Source organism: Diorhabda carinulata, chromosome 1, assembly GCF_026250575.1.
Source record: "Diorhabda carinulata isolate Delta chromosome 1, icDioCari1.1, whole genome shotgun sequence".
Classification (NCBI taxonomy): Eukaryota; Metazoa; Arthropoda; class Insecta; order Coleoptera; family Chrysomelidae; genus Diorhabda; species Diorhabda carinulata.
In genome coordinates, this window is record NC_079460.1 from 680,001 (window position 1) to 690,195 (window position 10,195).

Below are 10,195 nucleotides of genomic sequence, written 5' to 3' on the forward strand. Positions count from 1 at the left end.
AGTTTCTTTTCCTCCGCTTAGTAATATGCTTAAATTCAGCGGGTAATCTCACCTGCTCTGAGGTCGATATATTTATAATATATCTCTTATAATATTTAAATACAATTCGCCAAACTATCATAAAAAAAAACGTGTGTTTAATAATAATATCATCTCTCATATGAAATATAACATTATTTGTTTTTATTTAAAGAGTCGGCAGCAGCAGCATCAGCATCAGCATCAGCATCAGCATCAGCAACACACCACCAGCCTTTATACATATATAATATTTTTAATATATATAATTCATATATTTTGTCGATATACCGTGTGTATAAATGATATAAATAAAACACTGGTCAGACGTCCAGTCTTCGAAACTTTATTATTTCTCTCGGACACGACGACCGCGTTATCATTTTATCATAAATATATTATATATACACACACACTTATTTATCGACTATATATACGTCGTATATATGTATAATATATATATATTATATATAAATATAACTCTCTACCAAACAAATTTTATGTATTTCATATAAATACACGATTAATTTATGGTATAGCGGGTTGTGTTCAAAAATTGCGTAACTTTTTCTATAAAAATTTACGCTGCTTTTCGCACTTTAGGATGCCGCACAAATACAAAAAAAAATACGCACAAGTTTGTATGTGCATGTGTTTTTTCTTAATTAGTGTGCGTTATTGTTTCACATCCAACACGCTTAGGCATTATTTTTCTTTAATAAATAGAAAAATTTTAAATTCTAAGCAGTCTTTTAAATTGATACGACCCTCAGTCAGGAGTGGTCCGGGAACGAGTATCCGAGGACCGCAATGTGCGTTCGAAATGTCGATGTTCATGTGTCCTGCAGTTCACAAGTTGACGCGCAATTAGCTGCGTTCTTCATCGACCCACGAGCCAAGTGATTCACCGTTCAGGGTAATCATTTTATTATTATGTCGTTTTCTCATATTCTATTCGTCGTATTTTTAATATTTGATTATTATTAAATTAATAATATTATTATAATATCTTATACGCGTATAGAAAATTTATATAACGACATTTTTTATATATATATATATATATATATATATATATATATATTATAATAAATGGTAATTATTCGAAACTTTTAGAGAAATTATAATATCGTACTTTGATATATCTGATAAATTTTAACCGCTGCACATGTTTTATTACAAACGAGGCGCGCATAGACAGATATCTCGCACGATATATTCCTCCTCTTTATATTATTACAGTTTTTTTTTTATCTTGAAAGTTTTATACAAATTTCGACGGTCGGGCGTAAATCTTCGAACACCTTCGAAATAATACATAAAATATTATTTCTAAAACGAATTTTTATACATATCGATAGAATCGACATGTGCTTAAATTTCGTTTAGGTACCCGGATGAAAATGTCTCAATAACATAATCATCACATATAATCTTGTCGATATTTTCTTGTATTACCTTCAAACGATAAAAAACTTAGGTAATAATATAATAAACGAAATAAAATTTATCCATAAAAATATAGACACACACACGACAACAGACGACGTTTCAATAAACTATATATTTTTCGTTTATTATAATAACGATTCTTTATCAGAACGTTTTTAGTTAACAAGAAATTTTGTTAATGATCGTTCCGTCAATCGTTATAATATATAATAATACATATGTTGTTATTGTTGTGTCGTCATCGTCGTCGACGCCTTCTATAAACTATGATAAAAATTTTTCGTTATATTTTTATTGGAAAAATTTATATATGTAAATATATTTTTATAGACGTATGAATTATATTTATCTTTTTTTTTTTAATTTTATTCGAAACTTGTTCGAATTTTGTAAAAATTAAAAAAAGATTTCAATATATATACATCTATAATATATATATATATATATATATATATAATTTATAACATATATAAATTTCTTTTGAAGAGTTCGATAATTTTGTAGAAGAAAATTCTCTTTTACAATTAATACAGACTTGATTTCGTTTTTTTTTTTTTTGTTTAAAAACGAACAAATACTCTGTAATGATCCTTCCGCAGGTTCACCTACGGAAACCTTGTTACGACTTTTACTTCCTCTAAATGATCAAGTTTGGTCATCTTTCCGAAGCATCGGCGACGCCGAAACGCCACCGCGCTCAGTCCGAAGACCTCACTAAATCATTCAATCGGTAGTAGCGACGGGCGGTGTGTACAAAGGGCAGGGACGTAATCAACGCGAGCTTATGACTCGCGCTTACTGGGAATTCCTCGTTCATGGGGAACAATTGCAAGCCCCAATCCCTAGCACGAAGGAGGTTCAGCGGGTTACCCGGGCCGCTCGGCCAGGGAGGACACGCTGATTCCTTCAGTGTAGCGCGCGTGCGGCCCAGAACATCTAAGGGCATCACAGACCTGTTATTGCTCAATCTCGTGCGGCTAGAAGCCGCCTGTCCCTCTAAGAAGAATTATTTGTACGCCGACAGTAAAAACCGCGAACGGCAAGAGCCGAAACTCAATACCGACGGGCCTTTGGGATGTCGAAATACGCCTAGTTAGCAGGCTAGAGTCTCGTTCGTTATCGGAATTAACCAGACAAATCGCTCCACCAACTAAGAACGGCCATGCACCACCACCCACCGAATCAAGAAAGAGCTCTCAATCTGTCAATCCTTCCGGTGTCCGGGCCTGGTGAGGTTTCCCGTGTTGAGTCAAATTAAGCCGCAGGCTCCACTCCTGGTGGTGCCCTTCCGTCAATTCCTTTAAGTTTCAGCTTTGCAACCATACTTCCCCCGGAACCCAAAAGCTTTGGTTTCCCGGAAGCTGCCCGCCGAGTCATCGGAGGAACGTCGGCGGATCGCTAGCTGGCATCGTTTATGGTTAGAACTAGGGCGGTATCTGATCGCCTTCGAACCTCTAACTTTCGTTCTTGATCAATGAAAGCGTTTTTGGCAAATGCTTTCGCTTCTGTCCGTCTTGCGACGATCCAAGAATTTCACCTCTAACGTCGCAATACGAATGCCCCCATCCGTTCCTATTAATCATTACCTCGGGGTTCCGAAAACCAACAAAATAGAACCGAGGTCCTATTCCATTATTCCATGCACACAGTATTCAGGCAAAATTTTGGCCTGCTTTAAGCACTCTAATTTGTTCAAAGTAAACGTGCCGGCCCACCTCGACACTCAGTCAAGAGCACCGCGGCGGGATTGAGTTGGGCCGCCCTTGCGAGCTAAGCCCACCGGCAGGACGTCCCACGACACGCCAGTTAACACCGCGTACGATGAACCAGCGGCGTGGGACACAGATTCGACTACGAGCTTTTTAACCGCAACAACTTTAATATACGCTATTGGAGCTGGAATTACCGCGGCTGCTGGCACCAGACTTGCCCTCCAATTGATCCTCGTTAAAGGGTTTAGAGTGTACTCATTCCGATTACGGGGCCTCGGATGAGTCCCGTATCGTTATTTTTCGTCACTACCTCCCCGTGCCGGGAGTGGGTAATTTGCGCGCCTGCTGCCTTCCTTGGATGTGGTAGCCGTTTCTCAGGCTCCCTCTCCGGAATCGAACCCTGATTCCCCGTTACCCGTTACAACCATGGTAGGCGCAGAACCTACCATCGACAGTTGATAAGGCAGACATTTGAAAGATGCGTCGCCGGTGCGAGACCGTGCGATCAGCGAAAAGTTATTCAGAGTCACCAAATTGTACGATGACGAGCAAGCCCGCCACCGATTGGTTTTGATCTAATAAAAGCGCTCCTTCCGTCTCCGGTCGGAACTCTGTTTGCATGTATTAGCTCTAGAATTACCACAGTTATCCAAGTAAATGTGGGTACGATCTAAGGAACCATAACTGATTTAATGAGCCTTTCGCGGTTTCACCTTAATTTGGCTTGTACTGAGACATGCATGGCTTAATCTTTGAGACAAGCATATGACTACTGGCAGGATCAACCAGGGAACTGTGTTTTATAATATATATAATATATATTATTATTATTATTATTATATATATATATATATATTTTATAATAAAAAACTATTATCGAAAAAGTTTTAATAACAATATCCAAAAGAGGATAAATTATGATGATGTTTTTTATATTACATATATACTTTATATTTATACATAATATAATAATCATCTATATTCGTGTATAAACACATTATTATTTACTTTTTCTTTTGCGTGTTTGCTGCGCTTATTATTGAAAATATATAATTTTCAGCGCCACGCTTTATTTATATTTTTTCTTATTTTATAAAATTTCACCGAATCGACTATAAATCTATCTAAATTTAATCGAAATGAGAAAAATTAGATGATTACGTCGACCGGGCTACAATTTCGACATTATCTCTACCCTTCGCTAGATTGTAAGCGACATGGTTTATACATTAGGTAATAATGAACGAAATTTTTATTCTCGCACGGAATAATGAGAGTTATCGCAAATATTGTGTATTATATATATAAAAGTGTAATATAATATATATTTTTCATAGACGATCGCATTATGAATCGCTCACGATAGAACGCTAGCTAAATTCGCGATCTCGCAATAGATATTTAATTTGTGGATAAATTGATATAATATCTAAAAAGGGAACCGCTAGCAATATACGTTAATATATTGGAGGAGAACGGGGACCCTTTCAGAAAACTATATAATCCACCGATGTGGAATGACCGAAACAACGTCTTTACGTAAATTATAACGAGTTTATTAAAATTTAACGAGACGTCAACTTCGATACACCACACATATATGTGCGCTGTACAACGGTACGCCTTCTACATTAACATTAATAAAGATGTATAGTGAAAATATATAAAAGATGTATTGTGAATATTAAAAAGAAGTATTATGAAATTACATTTTTTCGTATTTAGAAGCCGTCCGAGGTGTATCTATCACATAAAAGTGTTATGAAAATATTAACAATAAGGAAAAAAAGTATTATGAAATTAGATCGCCGCTCGATGTATGAACGTACGAGGTGTATTATATAAAAGTTGTATGAAAATAGAAATAATAATGAAAAACAAGTATTATGAAATTAAATTCCGCTCGATATAGGAACTTGTCGAGAAAGATGATTTGTGAAGTTGAATGGAGATATTTTGTATGTAGAAGTCGTCCGAGGTGTATGACATAAAAGTGTTATGAAAATATTAACCATAAGGAAAAAAAGTATTATGAAATTAGATCGCCGCTCGATGTATGAACGTACGAGGTGTATTATATAAAAGTTGTATGAAAATAGAAATAATAATAAAAAACAAGTATTATGAAATTAAATTCCGCTCGATATAGCAATTTGTCGAGAAAGATGATTTGTGAAAATTGAGTGGAGATGTTTTGTATTTAAAAGCCGTCCGAGGTGTATGACATAAAAGTGTTATGCAAATATTAACAATAAGGAAAAAAAGTATTATGAATTTAGATCGCCGCTCGATGTATGAACGTACGAGGTGTATTATATAAAAGTTGTATGAAAATAGAAATAATAATGAAAAACAAGTATTATGAAATTAAATTCCGCTCGATATAGCAATTTGTCGAAAAAGATGATTTGTGAAAATTGAGTGGAGATGTTTTGTATTTAAAAGCCGTCCGAGGTGTATCTATCACATAAAAGTGTTATGAAAATATTAACAATAAGGAAAAAAAGTATTATGAAATTAGATGGCCGCTCGATGTATGAACGTACGAGGTGTATTATATAAAAGTTGTATGAAAATAGAAATAATAATAAAAAACAAGTATTATGAAATTAAATTCCGCTCGATATAGGAACTTGTCGAGAAAGATGATTTGTGAAGTTGAATGGAGATATTTTGTATGTAGAAGTCGTCCGAGGTGTATGACATAAAAGTGTTATGAAAATATTAACCATAAGGAAAAAAAGTATTATGAAATTAGATCGCCGCTCGATGTATGAACGTACGAGGTGTATTATATAAAAGTTGTATGAAAATAGAAATAATAATAAAAAACAAGTATTATGAAATTAAATTCCGCTCGATATAGCAATTTGTCGAGAAAGATGATTTGTGAAAATTGAGTGGAGATGTTTTGTATTTAAAAGCCGTCCGAGGTGTATGACATAAAAGTGTTATGCAAATATTAACAATAAGGAAAAAAAGTATTATGAATTTAGATCGCCGCTCGATGTATGAACGTACGAGGTGTATTATATAAAAGTTGTATGAAAATAGAAATAATAATGAAAAACAAGTATTATGAAATTAAATTCCGCTCGATATAGCAATTTGTCGAAAAAGATGATTTGTGAAAATTGAGTGGAGATGTTTTGTATTTAAAAGCCGTCCGAGGTGTATCTATCACATAAAAGTGTTATGAAAATATTAACAATAAGGAAAAAAAGTATTATGAAATTAGATGGCCGCTCGATGTATGAACGTACGAGGTGTATTATATAAAAGTTGTATGAAAATAGAAATAATAATAAAAAACAAGTATTATGAAATTAAATTCCGCTCGATATAGGAACTTGTCGAGAAAGATGATTTGTGAAGTTGAATGGAGATGTTTTGTATGTAGAAGTCGTCCGAGGTGTATGACATAAAAGTGTTATGAAAATATTAACCATAAGGAAAAAAAGTATTATGAAATTAGATCGCCGCTCGATGTATGAACGTACGAGGTGTATTATATAAAAGTTGTATGAAAATAGAAATAATAATAAAAAACAAGTATTATGAAATTAAATTCCGCTCGATATAGCAATTTGTCGAGAAAGATGATTTGTGAAAATTGAGTGGAGATGTTTTGTATTTAAAAGCCGTCCGAGGTGTATGACATAAAAGTGTTATGCAAATATTAACAATAAGGAAAAAAAGTATTATGAATTTAGATCGCCGCTCGATGTATGAACGTACGAGGTGTATTATATAAAAGTTGTATGAAAATAGAAATAATAATGAAAAACAAGTATTATGAAATTAAATTCCGCTCGATATAGCAATTTGTCGAAAAAGATGATTTGTGAAAATTGAGTGGAGATGTTTTGTATTTAAAAGCCGTCCGAGGTGTATCTATCACATAAAAGTGTTATGAAAATATTAACAATAAGGAAAAAAAGTATTATGAAATTAGATCGCCGCTCGATGTATGAACGTACGAGGTGTATTATATAAAAGTTGTATGAAAATAGAAATAATAATGAAAAACAAGTATTATGAAATTAAATTCCGCTCGATATAGCAATTTGTCGAGAAAGATGATTTGTGAAAATTGAGTGGAGATGTTTTGTATTTAAAAGCCGTCCGAGGTGTATGACATAAAAGTGTTATGAAAATATTAACAATAAGGAAAAAAAGTATTATGAAATTAGATGGCCGCTCGATGTATGAACGTACGAGGTGTATTATATAAAAGTTTTATGAAAATAGTAATAATTATGAAAAACAAAGTATTACGAAATTACCTAAGTTTGGTGACTGGCCGGCAGAGGGCGCTAGTATCTATAAAACCGTGTTCAGTTTGTCGTCTCTCCGGCAGAGGGCGCTAGTGTCTATAAAACTGTGTTTAGTTTGTCTTCTGGCCGGCAGAGGGCGCTAGTGTCTATTAAACCGTGTTAAGTTCGGTGACTGGCCGGCAGAGGGCGCTAGTGTCTATAAAAAGGTGTTTAGTTTGTCGTCTCTCCGGCAGAGGGCGCTAGTGTCTATAAAACTGTGTTTGGTTTGTCTTCTGGCCGGCAGAGGGCGCTAGTGTCTATTAAACCGTGTTAAGTTCGGTAACTGGCCGGCAGAGGGCGCTAGTATCTATAAAACCGTGTTCAGTTTGTCGTCTCTCCGGCAGAGGGCGCTAGTGTCTATAAAAAGGTGTTTAGTTTGTCGTCTCTCCGGCAGAGGGCGCTAGTATCTATAAAACCGTGTTCAGTTTGTCGTCTCTCCGGCAGAGGGCGCTAGTGTCTATAAAACAGTGTTAAGTTCGGTGACTGGCCGGCAGAGGGCGCTAGTGTCTATAAAACCCTATTAAGTTTGGTGTCTGGTCGGCAGGATATAGGAACTTGTCGAAAGAGTTGAATTGTGTAAATTGAATGGAAATTTTTTTTATGTAGAAGCCGTTCGAGGTATATTATATAAAAGTGTTATGAAAATATTAACAATAAAGGAAAAAAGTATTATGAAATTAGATGGCCGCTCGATGTATGAACGTACGAGGTGTATTATATAAAAGTTGTATGAAAATAGAAATAATAATGAAAAACAAGTATTATGAAATTTAATTCCGCTCGATATAAGAACTTGTCGAGAAAAATGATTTGTGAAGTTGAATGGAGATGTTTTGTATGTAGAAGTCGTCCGAGGTGTATGACATAAAAGTGTTATGAAAATATTAACGATAAAGAAAAAAAGTATTATGAAATTAGATCGCCGCTCGATGTATGAACGTACGAGGTGTATTATATAAAAGTTGTATGAAAATAGAAATAATAATGAAAAACAAGTATTATGAAATTAAATTCCGCTCGATATAGGAACTTGTCGAGAAAGATGATTTGTGAAGTTGAATGGAGATGTTTTGTATGTAGAAGTCGTCCGAGGTGTATGACATAAAAGTGTTATGAAAATATTAACGATAAAGAAAAAAAGTATTATGAAATTAGATCGTCGCTCGATGTATGAACGTACGAGGTGTATTATATAAAAGTTGTATGAAAATAGTAATAATTATGAAAAGCAAAGTATTACGAAATTAGCTAAGTTCGGTGACTGGCCGGCAGAGGGCGCTAGTGTCTATAAAACGGTGTTTAGTTTGTCTTCTGGCCGGCAGAGGGCGCTAGTGTCTATTAAACCGTGTTAAGTTCGGTGACTGGCCGGCAGAGGGCGCTAGTGTCTATAAAAAGGTGTTTAGTTTGTCGTCTCTCCGGCAGAGGGCGCTAGTGTCTATAAAAAGGTGTTTAGTTTGTCGTCTGGCCGGCAGAGGGCGCTAGTGTCTATAAAACCGTGTTCAGTTTGTCGTCTGGCCGGCAGAGGGCGCTAGTGTCTATTAAACCGTGTTAAGTTCGGTCACTGGCCGGCAGAGGGCGCTAGTGTCTATTAAACCGTGTTAAGTTCGGTCACTGGTTCAGAAGTACCCATTCCGCCGGACCCGCTATCGATCGAGTGAGGGGGTGGGGGGTTAGGTCGTATTTTTTTTCGTGACGGCGTCGACTCGTAGGGATTTATTTCTGATGTCTAAAAACTGAGCATCTCTCCACCTGTCAGCAATCCATATCACCTACGAGAGGGGGGAGTGGGGGGAAATTTTTGGTACTAAATTTTTTTCTCCAAATTTGATTCTCCATCCATCTATGTGATTATTTTCGCCAGCTAGCGTCATCAAAAAAGTGGCACGGTTCGCTATTAATGGGAGGACAATCAGACGCTTGATTTCCACGGATTTTCCGCTTGTCAAATTTTTTTTCCGAAAATTGACAACTCTTGTCGAATCCCTATATCATTTAACCCCCATGTACAAAATTTGGTTGAAATCGGAGTCAAAAGATTTTTTTCTCCATTTTCATTCCACAGGGGTAAAAAAACACTTTGAAATGTCGAATTCCGTTGCAAAAGCTCAAAGTCAAAGCTCTCTAAATCGCCTTGTATAACCAAGGGAAAAGAGGTATATTTTTTCTATGATAGTACCTATGGTATTTTTTCGATTTTTCCTCATTACCACGTTCCAGCTGCTCATGTGTAGATAATATGATTTTTTATGTGGAATTTTTTGAGAAAAAAATTTGTCTCGACTTTCACCCTGTATAATACGCGTATGTATGGGAACGAAGAATTGCGATGATACCAATAAGTGAAATGAAGATTTTCTTAATCGATTGATGCCATGAATACCATGATACCTCTCAAAGTTTAGAATTTATTCAATTTTATAATCAGGGATGACAACAATATTCCGAAAATTTCTCGGTTTGGTGCCAAAATATTGAAAATATGGGTTCGTCCAAAAGTATGGGGAAAATGATCAAATATCATGTATTCGTCGCCGGAGATTCCAGAAAAATTATTAGTTTTCAGATCAGAAATATCGTTTTTACGAAAACTCAATTTTCATGGATTTTCACGGATTTTCCCCTTGTCAAATTTTTTTTTTCCGGAAACTGACAACTCTTGTCGAATCCCTATATCATTTAACCCCCATGTACAAAATT

At 35.4% G+C, this 10,195-nt stretch overlaps 3 non-coding genes across 3 annotated transcripts in view; all 3 read right to left on the reverse strand.

Annotated features, from left to right (window-relative positions):
• The window catches only part of LOC130902658 (large subunit ribosomal RNA), a 3,970-nt gene extending 3,904 nt beyond the window's left edge, over window positions 1-66 (reverse strand). The window contains exon 1 of the ribosomal RNA XR_009060449.1: window positions 1-66. This exon is cut by the window's left edge and continues 3,904 nt beyond it. This is a non-coding gene — a ribosomal RNA (large subunit ribosomal RNA).
• A 715-nt stretch (window positions 67-781) lies between these two features.
• Window positions 782-937, reverse strand: LOC130902536 (5.8S ribosomal RNA). Its single transcript, XR_009060414.1, has one exon. It is a non-coding gene; the product is annotated as a 5.8S ribosomal RNA (ribosomal RNA).
• Window positions 938-2,052: 1,115 nt separating this feature from the next.
• LOC130902618 (small subunit ribosomal RNA) lies at window positions 2,053-3,974 on the reverse strand. Its single transcript, XR_009060440.1, has one exon. It is a non-coding gene; the product is annotated as a small subunit ribosomal RNA (ribosomal RNA).
• Window positions 3,975-10,195: the final 6,221 nt, after the last annotated feature.